The following is a 19,811-nucleotide window of genomic DNA, read 5'->3' as shown; positions in this document are numbered from 1 at the left end:
TGGCTCACAGTGCCTTGAAAGGCATGTGGAATCTACAGTGCTCTGATGAAATGCGTAACAGTGCAATCCACCAACCCATACAGAAATGGTCACTGCTTTAGCAGAGCAAAGTCATCCGTTCTCTGCAAGAGCTCAAACCCTTGCTATTACTGCATTCAAATTTGATGTGGCAAACAAGTGTTCAGATACTCTTGACTTGACCATGAGGCATTTCAAGACACCAAAGCACATGCTTACACAAAGACCAAATATACATACTAGAGAAAAAGACATCTTACTATACCCACTACAAAATTTAGATCCACCTACTGCATACAAACTCCAGCAATGGGACACAAACTATGAAACAAAACACACTGATGAAGGTCAAAGTGCTTAAACGCATTGCACTTGTAAAGCCACAGTACCAGACCTGAAGTGGACACTTGGCACTGACTGCACACACTACCCTGACCTTTGGTTTGGGACAACGACCATCATCCACTTGGGAAGATTTGCTGCTAGCTTTTTAAGGTTATAAACAAGAACACAGGTTTCATGTCATTTCTTGAATGATGAAACCTCAGCTAGCATGATGGTTGCCCATCAATGTGATCCATTAGTACTAAAAGTGGAGCCACACTCTTTGCCAACTAGCGCACACACTTTGAAAAGGGACACACAAACAATGCAGCAAACCTTACAATGCCAGATACCACCCATTGTCACATATACTTCCAACTCCAGTACACGTCTCACAGCTGCAACTGGCTACTGCTCATTAATCCCATGACAGCAAGCAGGTTCTTTTAAACCTCATCCATCACATCCCAAACCTATCCCTGTATTGAAACATACAGCAACCACGCTTAAAAAGCAACGCAACACAAATGAAATTGATACTTTTCAGCCATTATGAAGGGCTGTACTCCAACTAATCATGTATCAGAGCTTGTGACTGAGTGCACCACAAAGGTTCAGGCAGTGAATAGACTCAGACGTCACTATCCGAGTAGCTGTAGCACATCAGGGCAACATGGCAAAGTGCCACGATTTGACTCTAGCCTCGGCTGTATGGAAAAAACAAAAAAGGAGTACAACTAGCAGGGAGTCTCTTAATGCAAGTTCAACTGCATTCACAAAATGTTGATGTAAATAAGCACCTATAACTCTTCTGCAGGAATCACTGATGGCTTTTACTTGGTCTGAGCACAAGACTGCAGCTTCATCAGAATCTACTCATGTCAACTGAGGATAGCAATGGAGGGGGGAAAAACATCAATAACTGAACATACGCTGTATACCAAATGCTGCAAGCATCACAAATTTCACAATGCACAACACATTAACCTGCAATTTTTTTTTCTTTGCCCTTTGATAACCACAAAAGTCCAAATGAGCCAATGGCCCATTTCAACAGAGGCCTGGGGAGAAAACCACCTCCACAACAGATCCAAAAGTGTTACGCAGTACTTTAGTATTTGCATGCAAATGGAGAAAACCCTGTAACAAATTGAGAGGCACCATCATTTTTTTATTTATTTATTTTTTATACAGTAGCTGTAGTAATTCTGTACAAGGGGAGAAAATATTTCTGTAAATTTCAATCCATGTTAAGATTTAGTTAATTAAGATTCACAATGCATAACACATTAACCTGCAATTTTTTTAAAAATCTTTTTAAAAAACTACTAAAACCATATTCTCAATAATCACTGGCTATGCACCTGTACTAACCCTGACTAATCCCCCCCCCCACTCACTCTTCTCACCCTTCCTTCATTTACTATCTATTACAAATTAACAACATATCCTATAGTACACAAATTTCACGTATACAAGTAAAAGTTCTCTGTACCTTAAAGAACTGGATTTCTATTCTACAGTATTTGTTAAAACTTTTGAATTATCTTATAATTTTTTTGATTTTTTTTTGACAACACTGTATAACTTCTATTCTTTTAGCATCTATTTACTCTGTACAAATACGTGGAGTTTTTCTCCCCTGGCCTCTACTGGAAATGGACATGCATCCAGTTAGACTAGCTCGGTCAACAAATGTAAAATGTAAATGTAGTATACTTTAACCTACTTAGTATACTACCCTTTTAAGACCTGTTTCTAGTAAGAGTAGGTTATAATTGGGGAAAAAAAAAAAAACACTTAATTCTTCTATTTTTTATATTCTTTTAAGAATTTCTTTAGCTAACATGTTATGCTAAATTTATTGCTGTATAAAACTGCTTTTATGGTATAATTATTGCTGTATAAAACTGTTTTGATGTTACTCTCTATTAAAGTGTATGTTTTTTCCTTGGAGCTTTTCTCCCCGGGCCTCTACTGAAAATGGACATATATCCAGTTAGACTAGCCCGGTCAACAAATGTAAAATAAATAAATAAAAATAAAATACAACATGTACTGCAAGTAACAAGACACTACAGATGTGTCTGGCCTATGTGAAGCAAATACATAGCTATTCAAAACAGTGCACGCGCATGGGTGTCAAAATGTTTGGTGCAGTACAAAGTCAGCCATTTTCCACTACCAGTCCATTACTGCAACATCTTGAAAAAGGTGACTTAGCAATGCACACCCATGCGACAACACACATGAAGTTCTCCCTACTTTTATACAAACACATTCATGTATCTCCCTCATTCCTGATCCCCATTTCTACATTTAAGTATATACAGCAGCCCATAACAAATGTGAGGCAACATTCCCTTCAAAAATTGCTACAAACTTTTTTTTTTTCAAACTCCATTCTTAGACAAACTATCCTTCAAGCATACAAGGATAGATTCTAGTTCATGCCTCACAAATTAGGCTGCCCTATTCAAACCTGAAAGCCCGTGGACACCCCCCCCACACATCTATCAGAACTATTTGGAAACAATCATATTGCTGACCATCCATCCCGTTTAAAACTGAAACAAAATGGCTTCTTTAAATTCTGTAGTATCAATTTGGAGGAGGTTGCCGCTTCCAAGCCGCCTAGTGGTGCAACTGCTATGCAGAATTCCAGAACTGATCTCAGGCATGAAGATAGGCTGGCAGCCAAAAGCACACCCACCACAAAACTCTGTGTAGGGCATAGATCACATTAATTCAAGTACCCTCCTAACAAACCATCTGTCAAGAATTTGACGATTGTTTACTGGGAAGGTCTGACTGGACAAAAAGTCCATTTTCAGCAGAGTCCTGGAGAGAAAGGCCACCACCTCAATGAGAATATTAAGGTAGCATTTGCAAAATATTACATTAGTGCAACAGTAGTAATAATATTGTGATAATGAACAAGTACAGAAGCTATACACAGAAAAATGTACAACACAGAAGAGTGAAAGATTGTGAAGGAACATAGAAGGAAGCAAGATTGAAAGTACAGACAAGGAAGAGTAAGAGAAAGAAGAAATAAAAAATGAACAGAAGTTAGAGAAAAAGGGGAAATAAGAGTAGACAGGAGCAGGTAATGAACAGATAAAGGTTATGCAATTGGCAGAATTGGTTAGGAGAGAAAAAACAAGAGGGTGGCAATAGGATGAAATTATCCAGGATTAACACAATGGTAAAGCCATATGTTGAGAAAGTAGGCTTTAAGTTGGCGTTTGAATTTAATGACATTAGAGGTGATGATTTCCTGAAGTATATTGTTCCACATCTTGGCAATGGGATAAGTCACCAAAAGTATTGTTTGTTTTAGCAACATTCAGTACAAATTTAGTGGAAGATCTTAAGTTTTTATTAATGGTCTGTGGTTGTAGTTTTTGGAGAGATGGACATTTGTTGGGTTGGTATAACATGGAATGAGCAGAAGATAGTTGTATAGGAGATTTGGCAGTTCAAGCCAATTTAATTGAAGAGCAGTACAGTGATGAGATCTAAAGGAGTTAGTTGCAAATTTAGCAACTTCATTATAGCAAGATTCAAACTTAGCCAAGTCTGTTTTCTTTAGGTTGGTAAAGATAGGTGAAGCATATAGATGAGTAGATAGTAAATGAGTTCTAGCTATAGGATTGCCTGGTGGAGTCTGAGGCAAGGCTCAACTCTGTATAAAGGATTCTAGTTTGATGTGTTTTTTTATTACTGTTACTAGGCATTTATCAAACTTTAAGCCTGCGTCTGTAGTTACACCCAGCAGTTTTGTATGATGAGCAGGTTCAATAATGTTGTTTGAAGAGTTAGAAAGGAGGGTTGAGACGGATGGGATTTTGTTGGAAAGGATCATTACTTTAGTTTTGCTTGAGTTAGGGATAAGTTGATAGAGGTTTCTATAGAAGTAATGAATTTCTGAGTTACATCTTGGAGTAGAGAGAGAGGGAGCAGAGCAGATTAGGGGTAAAGTCTCCTGCATAATAGTGGCAGTTTGAGTAGCTTTATGTAGATTATTTGTGAAGATTGAGAAGAGGATAGGGCCCAAGATATATCTATCCATCTTCTGGTGTTGCATCACCAGGTAAAACAGTTCCTTAACTCACTAGCTGAATCACATATAATGATATACTCCTCTTTACTACCACTCTTGTTCACACCATACCTCCTTACCTTGTATGTATGAAAACCAGTTTCTCACGGGATTTCAGGTCCCAAAAGGCTATACTATCACCCCAGTTGTAAATCCTTCCACCTTCAACCATACTTACAGTACCAGATCCTATCCAACATCTTGTCCAGTCTATCAACATCTCAACCCCAGGCACATTAGCTCTAGATCCAAACACTACCACAAACTAATAAACAAATTCCTGAAGTTCATCACCAAGTATAGACTCAACCTAATACTTGGTGGTGATATTCACCCCAACCCTGGCCCACTCACTTCAGATACCCCCTCTACTTGTAATCTAAGCTACAAACCTACAATTAATAGGCCAACTAACTCTCTCCTCGTCTGTCATAACAAGGTACATGAATTGCATGCACTTCTGGATGTCCACTCCCCTGAGATTCTCTGTTTATCTGAAACCTGGCTAAAACATAACACTAAAGACAATGAAGTGTTACCACCTGGATACAACACACACAGGCTGGATCGTGCTTCGAGGAAGGGGGGTGGGGTAGCTGTACTCTATATAAATCTATGGTGACATTCAACTCCGATGTAATACAACCTCCTCAGATTAATAACTCAGAGATTCTTGCCACCAAACTGCAACTTAATAAAAATAAATGCATTAATATCATCTGTATGTACATTCCCCCAGGTAACAATATATCTACATTTGAAGATAGGATATCACTACCCCCAAGAAACCCTACTACTTGGAGACTAACAGACTGGGGCACCTGTTCCTCAGAATCCCCAACCACCCATATTAACCTGCATGCATTTACATAAATCATATCCACCCCTAGCAGGACAGGTAAACCCAACCAAAAAGAAAGTATACTCGACTGGGTACTCGTAAACAGTCACTCCCAACTGTACACCTCTGGTACCCTTCTTAATGGCCTAAGCAATCACCTTTTCACATATGTAATTAAGCACAAAACCATTAATTCCCAACAACCCTTACTCAGAAAGGTTAGAAACAATAAAAACTTTGACCCTGCCAAATTCCAACAAGAACTAAACTCATGTAATTGGAATATTCTAAAACACCTCCCCTTAGAAGAAGCAGTAGCATACTTTAACAAATTCCTTGAGATCCTTGAGTTGCATGCACCTGTTCGTTCAAAGAGAACCAAGGTACAAACTGCACCATGGCTTTCTAGAGAGTCTAAACTCAAAATTACCCTTAGAAACAAAACATGGGCTTTATGGCATTCTTCTAAAGACCCTCAAGATCACATTAAATACAGGCAATCCAGGAACGAAACCAAAAAATCAATTTTACAAGACAAAAAACAATACTACTGTAATTTAAACAGTAAATCAAAATAACCCTCAGAAGTTTTGGGCAGGTTTAAATAATCTACTACATCCTGGACAAACTTAAATGCCAATCCCTGCTACTACTATTGATAAAACTCCTGAAGATGTTTCTGATAGTTGGCTAGCTAGGGCTTGAATTGTCTCAGTAAAGAATTGGTTAAACTACCTTCTAGCTCCCCTGGTCCTGAAAGTAGCACCCCTAGAAACCTACTTGCGTTCAGCTTCCAACCAGTCGCCACTTCACTTATACGTACCTTGATCAAAAAATTAAAACCCACTACACTTTCTGCTGATCAACTCCCTGCCGAGTACCTACAAAAAATCAGCTGATGCTATTGCTTACCCAGTCTCAATACTAATCAATCGAACCATAGTAGAAGCTAAAATTCCCACCATCTGGAAAATATCCTATGTAATCCCACTTCACAAAGGAGGCAGCTCTACTGAATTCTCCAATTATAGGCCAATAGCTATACTCTCTCCACTTGTCTGTGTATTCACAGACAACTAATGCACCACCTAATCCAAAATCGCCTTATGGCAGACACTCAGCATGGCTTCCATCCTCATCACAGCACTACTTCAGCCCTCCTAGCCTTTACTAACACCATAAACCATAATCGCAACAATAATTATATATCCTCAGCCCTCTTTTTGGATCTTTCCAAGGCATTCAATATGGTTGATAAACTTTTAATCCAAACCCTGCAAGCATTCTGTCTAGATACTGGAGCCCTCCAATGGTTTCAATCCTACCTGAATGGTCGACAGCAGGCTGTCCTCTGGCAGAACAAACTCTCTAACCTTCTACCCAACACCCTTGGAGTACCACAAGGCTCTATACTAGGGCCCTTGCTGTTCTCCATCTTCATTAACGGCCTTTATACTGTCATCCCAAAAGTCAGCTGTATCCAATATGCTGAGGACTCTACTCTGATTTGCTCAGCCACATCTCCAGTAGAGTTATGGTCAGCTACCCAGACCACCTTTAATACAATAGAAAACTGGCTTTCTGAACATCGCCTGATCCTAAATCCCAAAAAAAACTAAAATGCTGTTATTTTCACCAACACGTAGATCTACTGCTTTCACCTTTACCATAAAATCAAATGATGGCACAATAATCTCCCCTGAACCATCTACAAAACTATTAGGTGTCATCATAGACCATCTAAAAGTTGACCTACATATTAACCAAACTATCAAAACCATCAATAAAAAACTAGGGTCACTTTACAGAATAAAAGCCTTCCTAACTCCTCCAGCTAAAATTGCCATAGCTCGCTCTCACCTTCTTTCAACCCTTCTGTATACATCCCCTCTACTCTCGAATTTAAACAAGACTGTCAAACTCTCAATTTGCTATAACCACATTGCCAGGTTTGCCACTGGGCTGCCTTTTAGTACACATCATTGCATCAATCTAAATCAGCTTGGTTGGCTTGAACTACACAGCCTAATCCAGTATAACCAACTGATTATGGCCTATAAAATCCTCTATAATCCGGACAATACTCCTGCACTTAAAAATATTATCACCCCCTATAACAATCTTAGACCGCTTCGATCCTCTTCAGACTAACAAAATTAACAACACAGCCGGTGATTCTCTCTTTGCAAACTCTGTAAGTAGATCCTGGAACTCTCTTCCAGCTGATATTACCTTACTTTCCGCCTTAGGTCAAATTTAAAACTAGACTCAAACAACATTTGTCACTTAACTGGCTATGTCAATGCATCAAGCCTGGCTAACTCTCTCTAGAATGTGTAAAAACCGGTTAACCAGTTTACTGTGCAATTGAATTTAATCCTGACTTGTGCTCAGGATTAACTGTAACCTGTGGAACTTGTTTAACTTGCTTACTTATGTAATCTCTGTAAATAGTCTGTTTGTAATATGTAATGCTGGTATTATGTAATGCTGTATCTGCTTACCCTTGGAGCTTCTCTCCCCGGGCCTCCACTGAAAATGGACATGCATCCAGTCGGACTATCCTGGTCAACAAATGTAAAATAAATAAAGATAGACCCTTGTGGCACTCCAAATGAGGGGTAAGAGAGAGAGAGAGAGAGAGAGAGAGAGAGAGAGAGAGAGAGAGAGGAGTGCCATTTAACAGACTGCTGACGTTCGAAACACCAGAGGAGAGTGCAGGTTGGCTAATGTCAAGTTGGGAGAGTTCATGAAGGAGCAGTTAATGGGACACTGTCAAAAGCTTTGGACATACCAAGAAAGATAGAAGCAACATAAGTTGGTGGACTGTATTTGCAAAGCTTAATAGGGCAGTAGTGGTACTATGACCAGGGTGAAATCCATGTTGGGAACTAGAAAGTAGACCGTTAAATCAAGAAGATGGTTCATGAGTTGGTGGATGCATTTTCAAACTTTTAGATAAAGGAGGCAGAATGGCTATTGGTCTCTAGTAAGAAAGGTCTTTAGATAAACCTCCTTTGTGAAGTGGGATAATCCAAGATATTTTCCAGAGCTTAGGCACATATTGTTCTGTAATGGAACGGTTGACCATGAGAGAGATGGGAAATGCAATGGCATCAGCAGCAAGTTTTAGAAATTCAGTGGGTAGTTTATCAGGAGCAATAGCAGTAGGTTTAAGTTTAGACAGCATTCTTTTAGTGAGATTGGTTTAGATGGGTTTAAGAGTTACTGGTTACAGTGAGGTGTGTTAGCGTAGGTGCAGGATTAAAACTAGTGTTGGTTAGTGAATGAATGGTATTAATGAAATGAGTGTTAAACTGTGTTGCAATACTTACCGTGGAGTCTGAAATGTTGAGGGTAGGAGTAGAGGCAAGTCCAGGTTTAATAGTTTATGGTGTCCCAGAATTTATGTGACTTATGGTGTTTTTGTTTAGAGTGTAGTACCGATTTGTCATAATATATTTTTTGCTCTGTTTTAGTAGTCTGTAGTGGTTTAGTGCAGTTTGATTCTTACTGATTTGGCAGAGTCCAAGCTTAGTCTCCATCTTCGCCCAATTGTTTTGGGTCATACGTTAACCAAGGAACATAGTTGGGGCAGGATTTTTGTTACAAATTTGTTCATATATGGTACATTTTTGAGGGTGAACAGATTTTCTTAAGACGGTATTGTCACTGAGGACGGGGAGGGAAACAAACTGCTGGAGTAGTGTAGGCCAATTGGTTACGGTCCAATCAAGAATAGACTGCATCAGTGACTTGTCTACTCTGGTGGGGGTGTTGGATTACTTGTGTTGAACTGAATGCCAGATGAGCAATATGGTTACTGCTGAAGCTGCTAGGGAAGAGAAGCTTGGGGTTAGGTACTGGACCACACTAATGTGCAATTATGAAATCAATGCCACTCTCTTCTCTACTGCCTGAGAAGGCTGACTGAATAAGAGGGCATTTCAATAAAGTGCTGGTTGTCTGTAATAAGAGAGACTGGGGCCCTCCAAGTACCATAGCTGTTTTTCCTTCCAGCCATAACATTTTGTTCATACTGACTTGCAGTTAAAAAAACACTGGTATCAAGCCAATATTCAAGACCTAAATACACAACTGCTGCTAAAAGCCTTTCAGGAGTCACATGGCCTAGCTACACAAACAATTACTTAATCCTTTTTGTACGGTCTGGAAGGAGTACAGGTTTACTACTGTAGTAGCACTGTACATATATGATCTAACAGAGAAGCGTTGCTATATCACTGTAGATGCATAAACCCCCAAACAATAGTAACATACCCCCATGAGAGAACAGCAGTTACACCATCCCCTGAAGCTCCAAGAGTTTTAACCAGTGGACTGCATGACCAACTTGTAGTTTTTTTTTTTTTTTTTAAACAGTGGACCAAAATAAAGCTTCCAAAATAAGCGTAACTACTACCCCAGTAGAGATAACTGAATAACTAACTGTTAAAGGCTCAAGTACTGGCTAATCATTTAGCATCTTACCAGTAGCCTGCCTTCCCTTCAGAAAATAAGGGAACATTTTCAAACAAGGCTGAAATATGCATATCCACAGCCAATGGGGTTTGGCTTTACTGGCCTGAAATTGTCCATTGAAATGACTTAGTGCATTCAAAAATCGCCATATAGCTGAAACACCTGATGTTCATAAGGGTCATTTGCATATATCCCATGTGCATCTGATACAAGAGGTTTGAGAGTCACTCATTGGAAGTTCTAGCTTGGCTGGAGGTTTCAGTTTCTAAAAATTAGTTTTGTAATCATACTGTCCTATTCTAGTATATAAATCAGCACAGAATAGCCTGCGTCTGTTACCAAGAGGTAACACCCTGACTACAAAGTCAGATTAGTGGCTCTGGTGCTGAATAGGTAGGAATAGAAAAGAGCAGCTCCACCTTTATAAATGTTGTCTCCAATTTACCAGACATTCAGAAACCAAGTGTAGCTACACACTAGTTCAGATCAACTCCATTCCAGGAGTAATTCCATGTGGTTTGTGTTTCAGCTCCACTATTACTAGCCTAGGTTTTGCCACCATAAACACAGGGTTTTTAAACAGAGCTCTGGCCTCAGCCCAACAGCAGAGACTAACTTTTCACTGACCGGTCTGGAGTACAGCCACACACAAATGTTACAAGTCACAGATTCTTACTAAGCCTACAGCCAAAAAGAAGGCTGAAGCTCTGCTAAATCACAATACTAAATGGGGGACCAAACGTTCCCCATGAAGCAGACTCACTGGTTCTACGTAGGCGAGAGTTCAAAAACTGGTTAATTCACAGTCCACAAGGCTAAACAGAGCTCATCCTTCAGGAGTCTGTATGAAAGAGCTTTTAGCCCACCAGAGGGTAGGGGTAACGAGACCAGAGAGCTTTTTTGGAAAATCACTGAGGTCTTGAACTGGTTTAGGTGCTTGGGAGGTACATGTAGATTGTCTCAGTATATTCAATCATAAGCCTAAAAAAAGGATGAACTAGAACTTTTGGACCTTTAAAAGGACAACGGGGCAGGGACAACTCAAAACAGCTGCTCAACGGTACACAGATGAAGGTGGAGACTCTGCTATTGTAGTAAGATTCCACACAAGACTGACATTACTTCCTCCATCTTGCAGACACATGAAAAACTTGCATATCCACAGTCTATCAAAGAGTAACACTAATCCAACAGAAAGTACAGTTGTGTACCTACAATAAATGTAGAAGTTAGAGTATATTCACTGTTGCAGTCATTACACTTGGGTTATCCTGCTGGCAGCCTACCCCACAGTCTGCCTGAATTCCAAAGTCTAGGTCCGGCATCGGTTGCTGTCGCCTCTTCCCTGACATCAGTGCGCCAGGGATATAAAAGATGTAGCAGACGCCATTTTCTTCAGTTTTTCTTGCCCCAGATGTCAGGTGCCCCCATAAGGGTAGGCTAAGAATTTATGCCAATAAGTATGCATGCAAAAACAAATTCCTTCATCCACAAGCAAATACACCACATAGGTTGTATAGGATAGAGAAGTACAGAAAAGTCCCAGCAATGAGAAGGGGGGTGGTGGGTGGGTAACCTGGATTGCAACAGTGAATACACCAACATCTACATTTATGGTAGGTACACAACTGTACTATGTTCATCATGTTTCACTGTTGCAGTCATTAAATTTGGGTTGAATCCCAAAGCTGAGGCAGGGAGGCTGGGCCTAAATAGGATTAGGAGAGGCTATAAGGCTCTGCAAAACTGCAGTGGCAAAGCATGCTCTGGATTTAGAGTAGAGAGGTAAATGGTAGTGCTTTGTGAAAGTGTGCACTGAACTCCCAAGTTGCAGCCTCTAAAATGTCTTTGGTTGATACCCTCTGAGGAAGGCTGCTGAAGTGGCTGCTGCTCTGGTAGAATGTGGCCCAATGTCCTTAGGAATTGATTTGCCATGTTGTGAATAACAGAATCTAATGCAGTGGCCTATCCATTTTGAAATAGTCTGCTTAGAGATAAGCTTTCCTTGTGATCCTACAGCATATGCCACTAGAAGTTGCTCAGTCTTTCTGAAAGCTTTAGTTCTGTCCAAGTAGAAGCACAGCCGTCTGTGTATGTCCAAAGAATGCAGGAGTCTCCCACCCTTATTCTGTGGGTTTGGATAAAAAGTTGGTAAATGAATGGTTTGGTTAAGGGCCACACTGGACACTACCCTAGGCATAAATATAGGGTTAGTCCTCAGAGAAACCCTGTCTGAATGGAAAATGATGAAAGGTTCCACAGCCATGAGAGCCTGTAACAACTCATCTTGCAAAGGTTACTGCTAGGAGCAGAGCTGCTTTCCAAGATTACTGCTAGGAGCAGAGCTGCTTTCCAAGATAAGAACTTTATTTCAGCTGTATTGGCTGGCTCAAAAGGCGGCAGGTGTAAGTTTCTCCAAGACATAGTTGAGGTCCCATGCAGGTATTGGTGCTCTCCTTGGAGGACTTATGTTTTTGACCCCTCTGAGGTATTGCCTTAGTAATGGGTGAGAAAAAAATATGAGCTGAAATGGCAGAGGCATGGATTTTAATTGATGAGGATAGGCCTTTGTCCAGCATCTCAGGTATTGTAAAGGAATATTTGGTACCAGCATGTCAATTCCTTGTGCCTGGTTCCAAGCACAGAATCTCTTCCATTTTTCTGCATAAGATTTTCCGGTACTTGGCTTCCTGGCCTCCAAAATAACATCCATCACTGCTTTAGAGAGAGGTGTGTTCTGAATGGCTATATTATTCGCCATGCTGCCAGATTTAGGGTCTTGAGTTGGCTGCGCAGGATGATTGTTTTGTTTGGTCAGCAAATGAGGAATTGGAGGCAATGTCCAGGCTGGGCCTTGAGACAAGCTCTTTAGGATTGGGTACTAGTGCTGGCGGGGCCAGTCTGGGGCAATCAGAATCATTTTTGTCTTCTCTTGTCTGACCTTTAGGAGTACCTTGGGAAGGAGAGGCAGAGGAGGAAAGGCGTATACTGTTAGGGCTTTCCAGCTGAATGATGGAGCATCCACTTTCTATGCTTGCTTGTGATAAGTCCTTGTGCAGAATTTCTGTAGTTGGTAGTTGTGAGGGGAGGCAAAAAGATCTGTCTGGGCATCCCCATTTCTTTATCACCATGCTGAAGACTTGTGGATCCAGTTTCCAATCGTGGGGATCCATAATGTTTCTGCTTAGTCTGCCAGAGTATTTTTCTTTCCTGGCAGGAATTGTGCTTGCAAATGTACTTGACAAGTCAATGCTGTCCCACAAAGTCATGGCTTGTCTGCAGAGGGGGTAGGAATGTGCCCCTCCCTGCTTGTTTATGTACCACGACTGTAGTATTGTCCGTCCTTATCAGTAGTTGTGCTGGATGAAGAAGGTCCTTGAAAGCTGACGGGGCATTCTGAACAGCTAGCATCTCTTTTTGATTGATATGAAGATGCATTTGGCTTGAGAGCCATGTGCCCCGAATACATTTTCCTGCCATGTGTGCCTCCTAGGCATAATCTGAAGCATCTGTTACTGACTGCCTGGCTGTGGGTAGGTTGAATGGCTGTCCCTTGTTGAGGTGACAGGACTGTGCCCACCATCGAAACTCCTCTTGAAGGCAAGGAATGAGGGTAATCAATGTTTCCAGGCTGTGGCAATGTTGAGTCCAAACACTAGTTTCCTCATATGCAGTCTGGCATATGGAATTAGCAGGATGCCATGAAGCCCAAGGCCTGCAGAATTTTTCCTGCAGTTAACTGGGTTTTTGTTGCCAACATTGTGAAGTAAGAAGTCAGTTGCCTTTGTCTGGCGTGAGATAAGCCAAATGGGAAGTTGTATTTAAGCTTGCACCCTGGAATATTATCTCTTGAGAGGGTACCAATCAGTGTACCCTAGGTATATCAATAATCTTTTTACCGCCAGATGTTCTAGTAGAAAGTCCTTGTTCTCTGCTTGAATTAGGCAATAGTCAAACTAAGGATATATTTGAATTCCTCTTTGTCTGCAATATGCAATTACTGGTGCCAGGCATTTTGTGAAGGCCCTGGGCGCAGTAGATAAGCCAAAGGGCAGTGCAGAGAATTGGTAGTGCATTGAGCCAGCTATGAATCTGAGGTATCTTCTGCAAGATTGTCTGATTGGTATATTTATTTATCATTTGTTGACCGGGAAAGTCAGACATGCAAACTCCACACAGAATGCACCCCAGCCAAGAATCAAACCGGAGAACCTCTTGCTGTGAGGTGACAATGTTAACCACTGCACCACTGTGCCGCCCAGGATCAGATCAAATATATGCAGGTATGCCTCTTTTAGGTACAAAGTTACAAGCCAAGCCTTTTTGCCCTGCATGGGCAGAAGCTGCTGCAAAGTCAACATTTTGAATTTTGGAATGTCCAGAAATATATTTAGAAGAGACAGGTCCAGTACTGGTCTCCAGGCTTTGTCCTTTCGAGGTACCAAGAAAAGTCATCCTTGTCCCTGCTCTTGCTGTGGTACTGGCTGAATGGCCCTATGTCCATGAGGGATGAAACTTGTTTTTGTGCCTCTGCCCATTGATTGTGTGGCAGGTCTGGCATACCTTTTGCCCTTGGCGGGGTGTGAAAATGGAACCTGTAGCCCTGGGATACTATATTCAAGACCCATCTGTCCTGGGTGATCATGTGCCAGTTTTGAGAAAAAAAGTGCTAGTTTTCCCCCTAAGGGGGCTGCCAAAAGATAAGTGCTTGGTGTTGGCAGAGGGAAGTCATTGGGACCGTTTCCTGTACGGCTGCGATTCGTCTTCTCCGCTTTTGGAGGTAGAAGCGCCCCACTGTTTAGGCCTGTATGAGCCTTGGGGTTGGGATCTGCCTCTAGGGCATCTGTATCTGCCTCTGTGGTCTGACACTGGAAAGGACCAATTCTTTGTAGGCCAGTTCCTGCTAAATCTGGGTGGCTGTACCTGTAAGAAATCCTTTACTGTTTGCATGGATTTCGCTTTGTCCTCCATTTTCTTCAACACCAAATAAAGTATCAAGCTGTAATGGAGCATCTAGTAATTTTGCCTTAACATGATCAGGTCGAATCTGTTCCTTCAACCAAGCATGTCTTCTAATGACAGAACCCGTAACTGCGGCCCTGCAAGAGGCCTCTAGAGAATCAAAACCACATTGCAATGTATGCTTTCCCACTTGTTCAGTTGCATGCAATAAATCCTGCATTTCCTTATTTTCTGCACAATCAGAATTTGCCAACATTTTCTGTTTTAGCAGTGACATTACGTATTGCTGATATTTAAGCATATGAAATTGACAATTTAAGGCCCTCATAGCCAAAGTAGCAGAACTGTTTTCCCCCCATCTGTCTAGTGACCTAGAATCCCTGTCAGAGGGGATAGGGTTTTTTTTGCAGTAGAAGCCTGGACCCCTTTGGGACCCTGAGAAATAGTTTCAGGATCTGCAACAGGGTTTTTATAAAGAAATTTAGGCGAGTCTGGAACCCTGTAGTATCTGTCTGGTTTTACAGGGGCAGGGGATAGAGAGTCAGGTGAAAGGGCGGGCTCTGAAATTACATCTACAATGTCTAACAGAAGGAATAGCAAGTGGCCTGTTCTGAGGTAGTAAAAGAAAATCTCTAAGCCTTTTCTTTGAATCCGAGTAGTCTTGGCTCTCCCAGTGGAAGTGTTCCCTCATGGTATACAGGGTTTCCCCAAAAGAAAAATCCTCTGGAGGAGAGGCTGAAGGAATAGATTCTTCAGTATCAGAATCCTCATAGGGAGGAAGAGAATATTCCTGCTCAGAAGAGGAATCAGAGGAAATGGAAACCTGATCTGAAGATTCATATTCTGTCTCTTGCCTAGGCCTCTTACCAGGAGGGGGATGGGTACCCCTGATAAAGGTAATTAGGTCTTCGGCCATTTTGAGCATCTGTTTTCTAGGCATGGAAGTCTGTCCAGGAAAATGCTGTACTTGTTTCTTTGTCTTTAAAGCTGCTTTAGAAGCTGAAGAAGGTTTTACATATAACCGTAGGTCTGAAAACACCCTCAGAAGCACATGCCTGCTCATCGGCTCCGGACCCATCTGAAGGAATAGTTTCAGAGTGTCCAATACCTTGAGTATCCAGAGGCCTAACTGGCTCCAAGTGGGAATCTACAGCGGCCTGTGGCTCTGAGGTAGCGGGCGTCAGGGGCTGTAAAGCGCCTCACTGAGAACTGGCGACTGGCTTAGCAGCACCCTCGGTTTTGGACCTCCGATGCTTGTCCTTTTCCTTTTTATAAAATTCCGGTCGGTTGTTCCGACGGCATCATATAATTGAATCTTCGGTCAAAGTAATGAAAGACAAAATCGTAGACACTTAATAGTGCGTTGGTTAAATCTAGAGCAAAACCGACAGCTAGCAACGTTGTGATCAGGGCCTAGGCAAGGAATACAGTAAGAGTGAAAATCCTTAGGAGGTATTTGCTTCCCACAAGAAACACAATTGTTAACTTTTTCTGACATCGGTCTGGAGCAAGAAAAAAAAAAAAAGTTTCCCCAACGGGGTACTTAGCTTTAATGAAGACTTCGGACCTGAAATTCGATTTTGAAAATCTCAGGAGTCGGCTGACCGGCACTTGCAAACTGCTTTTGCTTCGGGCACCGTGCGGCAAGAAAGACTTAAGAAAATGGCGTCAGCTGCATCTTTTATACCCCTGGCACACTGACGCCAAGAGGCGACAGCAACCGACGCTGGACCTAGACTTTGGAATTCAGGCCGACTGCGGGTAGCCTGCCAGCAGGATAACCCAAGTGTAATGACTGCAACAGTGAAACACTATGAACATCTACAGATGCAATGCTCTGATGTTTATTAAAGTCTCCTGATGCAAAACAAACACTCATCTGAAACCAGTCCATGGCAGGTGGCAGTCAAAACAGGAACCAAATTAGATGCTGGAACAGGCATGCAAGGGCACACAGCAGGTTGGAGAACTTCACTGAAATACACCTTTGCACCTTTTGGAAAGGACCATTTAACAGCTCCCTCTACAAGCGAGGAAGGTGGTGGAAAAATATTCAAGTCTCTTGGATCAGCAACTTGCACTGACATGGGAGAAAGTATTCACAATACCCTGGGTGCATCATGGTATAAATAGGGATGATGGGCATATTCTCTGATAAGATACTACATTAGAACCTCAGTGGGGTGGAGGCATCAAGTATACACAGAGGGATCATGGCTCATGGCCTAGGCATGCAAAGGCAGTTAAAATACCATTGCACCTATTACACATACCAACCCTTGGGGACAGGACAAGAGCATGCAAGAGGCAAGACACTAGGTCAAAAACACAGCCCAGAGAAGGCTAAAACATGTCCAGCAGATAGGGAAAAGTCCTGGAAGTAGATGGCTGTCAAGTGTGTGTCTGTAGCGGGCCCTCTTCCTTCAACTTCCTAACTATACTATCCACTGTTTGGCAAATGCTTCACTTGACACCATTAGGAAGAGGAAAACAAAACTTTGGACCTTTAAAGGACAGTGGGGCATGGAACAACTCAAAACAGCTGGTTGACAGTACACAGATGAAGGCAGGAGACTCTGCTATTGTAGTTTGAACCAACAAGTCCCCACAAAAACTACACCATCACTTCCTCACAGCTTAAAAATGAATCTCAAGAGACATGAAAGACAAAGACTTGTCACTAACTTAGAGATAGCATGGGCAGACAAACAAGCCGTGCACAGTCACCACAACCAAATGACTACACCTCAAAAATCTGGTTCCATGTCAAATCAACTTTAACAAAACTTGCTTACAACATGTACACAAACCACTTCTCCTCAAAAAGCTCCTCAATTAATTTACCAACTGGGACAGCGTAGTGGTTAGCGTCACATCACAAGAGGTTCTCCGGTGTGGTGCCCTCCCTCTCCACCCTGCAATTGTGTGGGTTTCCTCTGGGTGCTCTAGTTTCCTCCCACATTCCCTGGGCCTCCACTGAAAATGGTCTCTCTCCCAGTTGGACTTTCCCGATTAACAAATGTTAAAAACAAACTGCCCACTTCCTCTCCAAGTGGCTGCCTAGCAGACCCCCCGCCAAAACTTCTCCACTGCTTTTAATTTGAAAGTTGAAGCAAAAGACGTGGAAGACTTTCTACAACCCTTGATGAAAGGCCACTAGGCACAGATGAACATGCTTGCACTGAACACTATCTGGTCCACCACATCTGTGACTTACTAGCAACATTTTCCCATGTGATACAGAAAGTTGCCTTTACAGTACCTTTGTGGGGTAGGTTTAATCATGCAAGACTTTAGGTCCACATCAGTCAAGTGCGTGAAAAGCTTGCACTCAACCCATTCTCAGCATACATTTTACACAAGGCGTACCATCCACAAGCTAGTGGTTCTAGGGTTTACCCAGAAACCAACAACCATGAACTTTAACAAATTACATTCTTACAGGAATAGACAAGACAGAACTGGATAGTATATGTACTGCCCATACAAATAAGTAACTTGGCAGGCCACCTACTCATATGTAATGCTCTATACGCCAGTTTAATTCTACTGGGTGCCAGAAAAGGAGTTCCTAGAAAATGGAACGACACCTGGTTTAGCTTTAATTTTCAAAAGTATCGAATTTTGCATAAAAAAATTGTCACGGGATCTTTAGACAAGGAAGGAGCCAATTACATAGGATTAAATGGAATTTGTGGAATACATGCAAAATAACGTTCAGATACATTTTCACTACATCAGACTCTTGGTGATTACTGGTAAAAGCAGCATAATGTCAATACTGGCATTTACCCATTTTCCCCACTTACACTATATTCTTCCCTCCAGCAGGATCCAGATAATCCTACGAAATGTGCCATCTAGTTTTCTTACCCCCAGTTTATACTAATTTTCTGGTTTCTATATAGTGCAAGTTCCAAAATATCTTTTAACCACATTTTGCCTTACATTTTGGATAAGCCTGTAATGGATCCATTTGGGATCAGCACTCCACTTTAAATAAAAACCCACTCACCACCTGCCTTCCTAAAAAGCACAAAGGCAACAGACTCCAAAGCATAACCACCATTAAAATGGCAGAAAAGTCCCTCTTCAACCTTTATAAATTAACCAATTTTCCAGATGTGGCAGAGGGCTACATTCTAACTAAATATATATCACAACTGGTGACTGACTTCACCACAGTAAATACACTCAGGATTTATCATCAGATTAGCTGTAGCACACCATGGCAACATGATTAACTGCCAAGATGAGACTAACCTCTTATCCAGAATTACTTTTAATTACAGGAAAAAGACAGCAGTATACACTCTGGTAGTGCTAACAATTAAACAAGAGTTTACCACACAGCCAAGCTGTTAGAGTCCCATTTGCCACTAGTCTTTCATTACCCGGATACCTAGGGAGGAACACTTTAAAGCCTTTCCCGTAACTACTGCAGTTAATGGCAAGAAATGGTTAACAGGGATGAAAAAGAAAGTGTAACTGTGGTACATGATGGCATTCTAATAAAATTTATATAAGCTGGTCATAGTCTGTACCACAGAGTCAGTCTGCAATCAGGCACAGAGTTTACCACCAAGACTGGGTGTAGCACACCAAGGTAACATGGCAAGTGCTATTCTCTAGTACTAGTTACTTGCAAAATTACATCTCGTAAAAGATGGGTAAAGCTGCTCCCCCAGCGCACATACAGCTAACAATGAAACAACGTTTCATATCCAACTAGCTACAGCACACCAGGAGAACAAAAGCGCTAAGCAGAGATTCCAGCCTTAACTGTCTAGGAAAAAAAAAAAGGCTTAAAACAGGTTAAAACCCTAGAATTGAGGATGGGTGAAGTCAGATTACTATGCATGCCTGCTAGGGACAAGTACTGATGAAAACGGCTATTGACTGCAGAACACAGAATTTCAATACTATGCCAACTTTGTGTTGTTCCACAAGAATAAAGGTCCATTCATTCACAGAATCCAGTCAAACATTTGGGCAGAATGATAACTTGTCCATTACCGGTCACTAGCCCCTGCTTGCAATAAAGCTGACATTTCGTGATTACACACACCCCCCCCCTCT

The 19,811-nt window shown here is 41.6% G+C and overlaps 1 protein-coding gene and 1 non-coding gene across 2 annotated transcripts in view; both read right to left on the bottom strand.

Annotated features, from left to right (window-relative positions):
- Positions 1–19,811, bottom strand: part of RPS5 (ribosomal protein S5) — a 367,355-nt gene that overhangs the window by 328,096 nt on the left and 19,448 nt on the right. The window lies entirely within an intron of this gene.
- On the bottom strand, positions 918–1,050 carry LOC122812556. The gene has a single exon (XR_006366524.1). It is a non-coding gene; the product is annotated as a small nucleolar RNA SNORA3/SNORA45 family (small nucleolar RNA).

The sequence above is a fragment of the Protopterus annectens genome, chromosome 9.part0 (genome assembly GCF_019279795.1).
Source record: "Protopterus annectens isolate FY-2018-M chromosome 9.part0, PAN1.0, whole genome shotgun sequence".
Taxonomy (NCBI): Eukaryota; Metazoa; Chordata; order Ceratodontiformes; family Protopteridae; genus Protopterus; species Protopterus annectens.
Note: the sequence above shows the minus strand (reverse complement) of the source record. Positions and strands in the feature narration are given on the sequence as shown.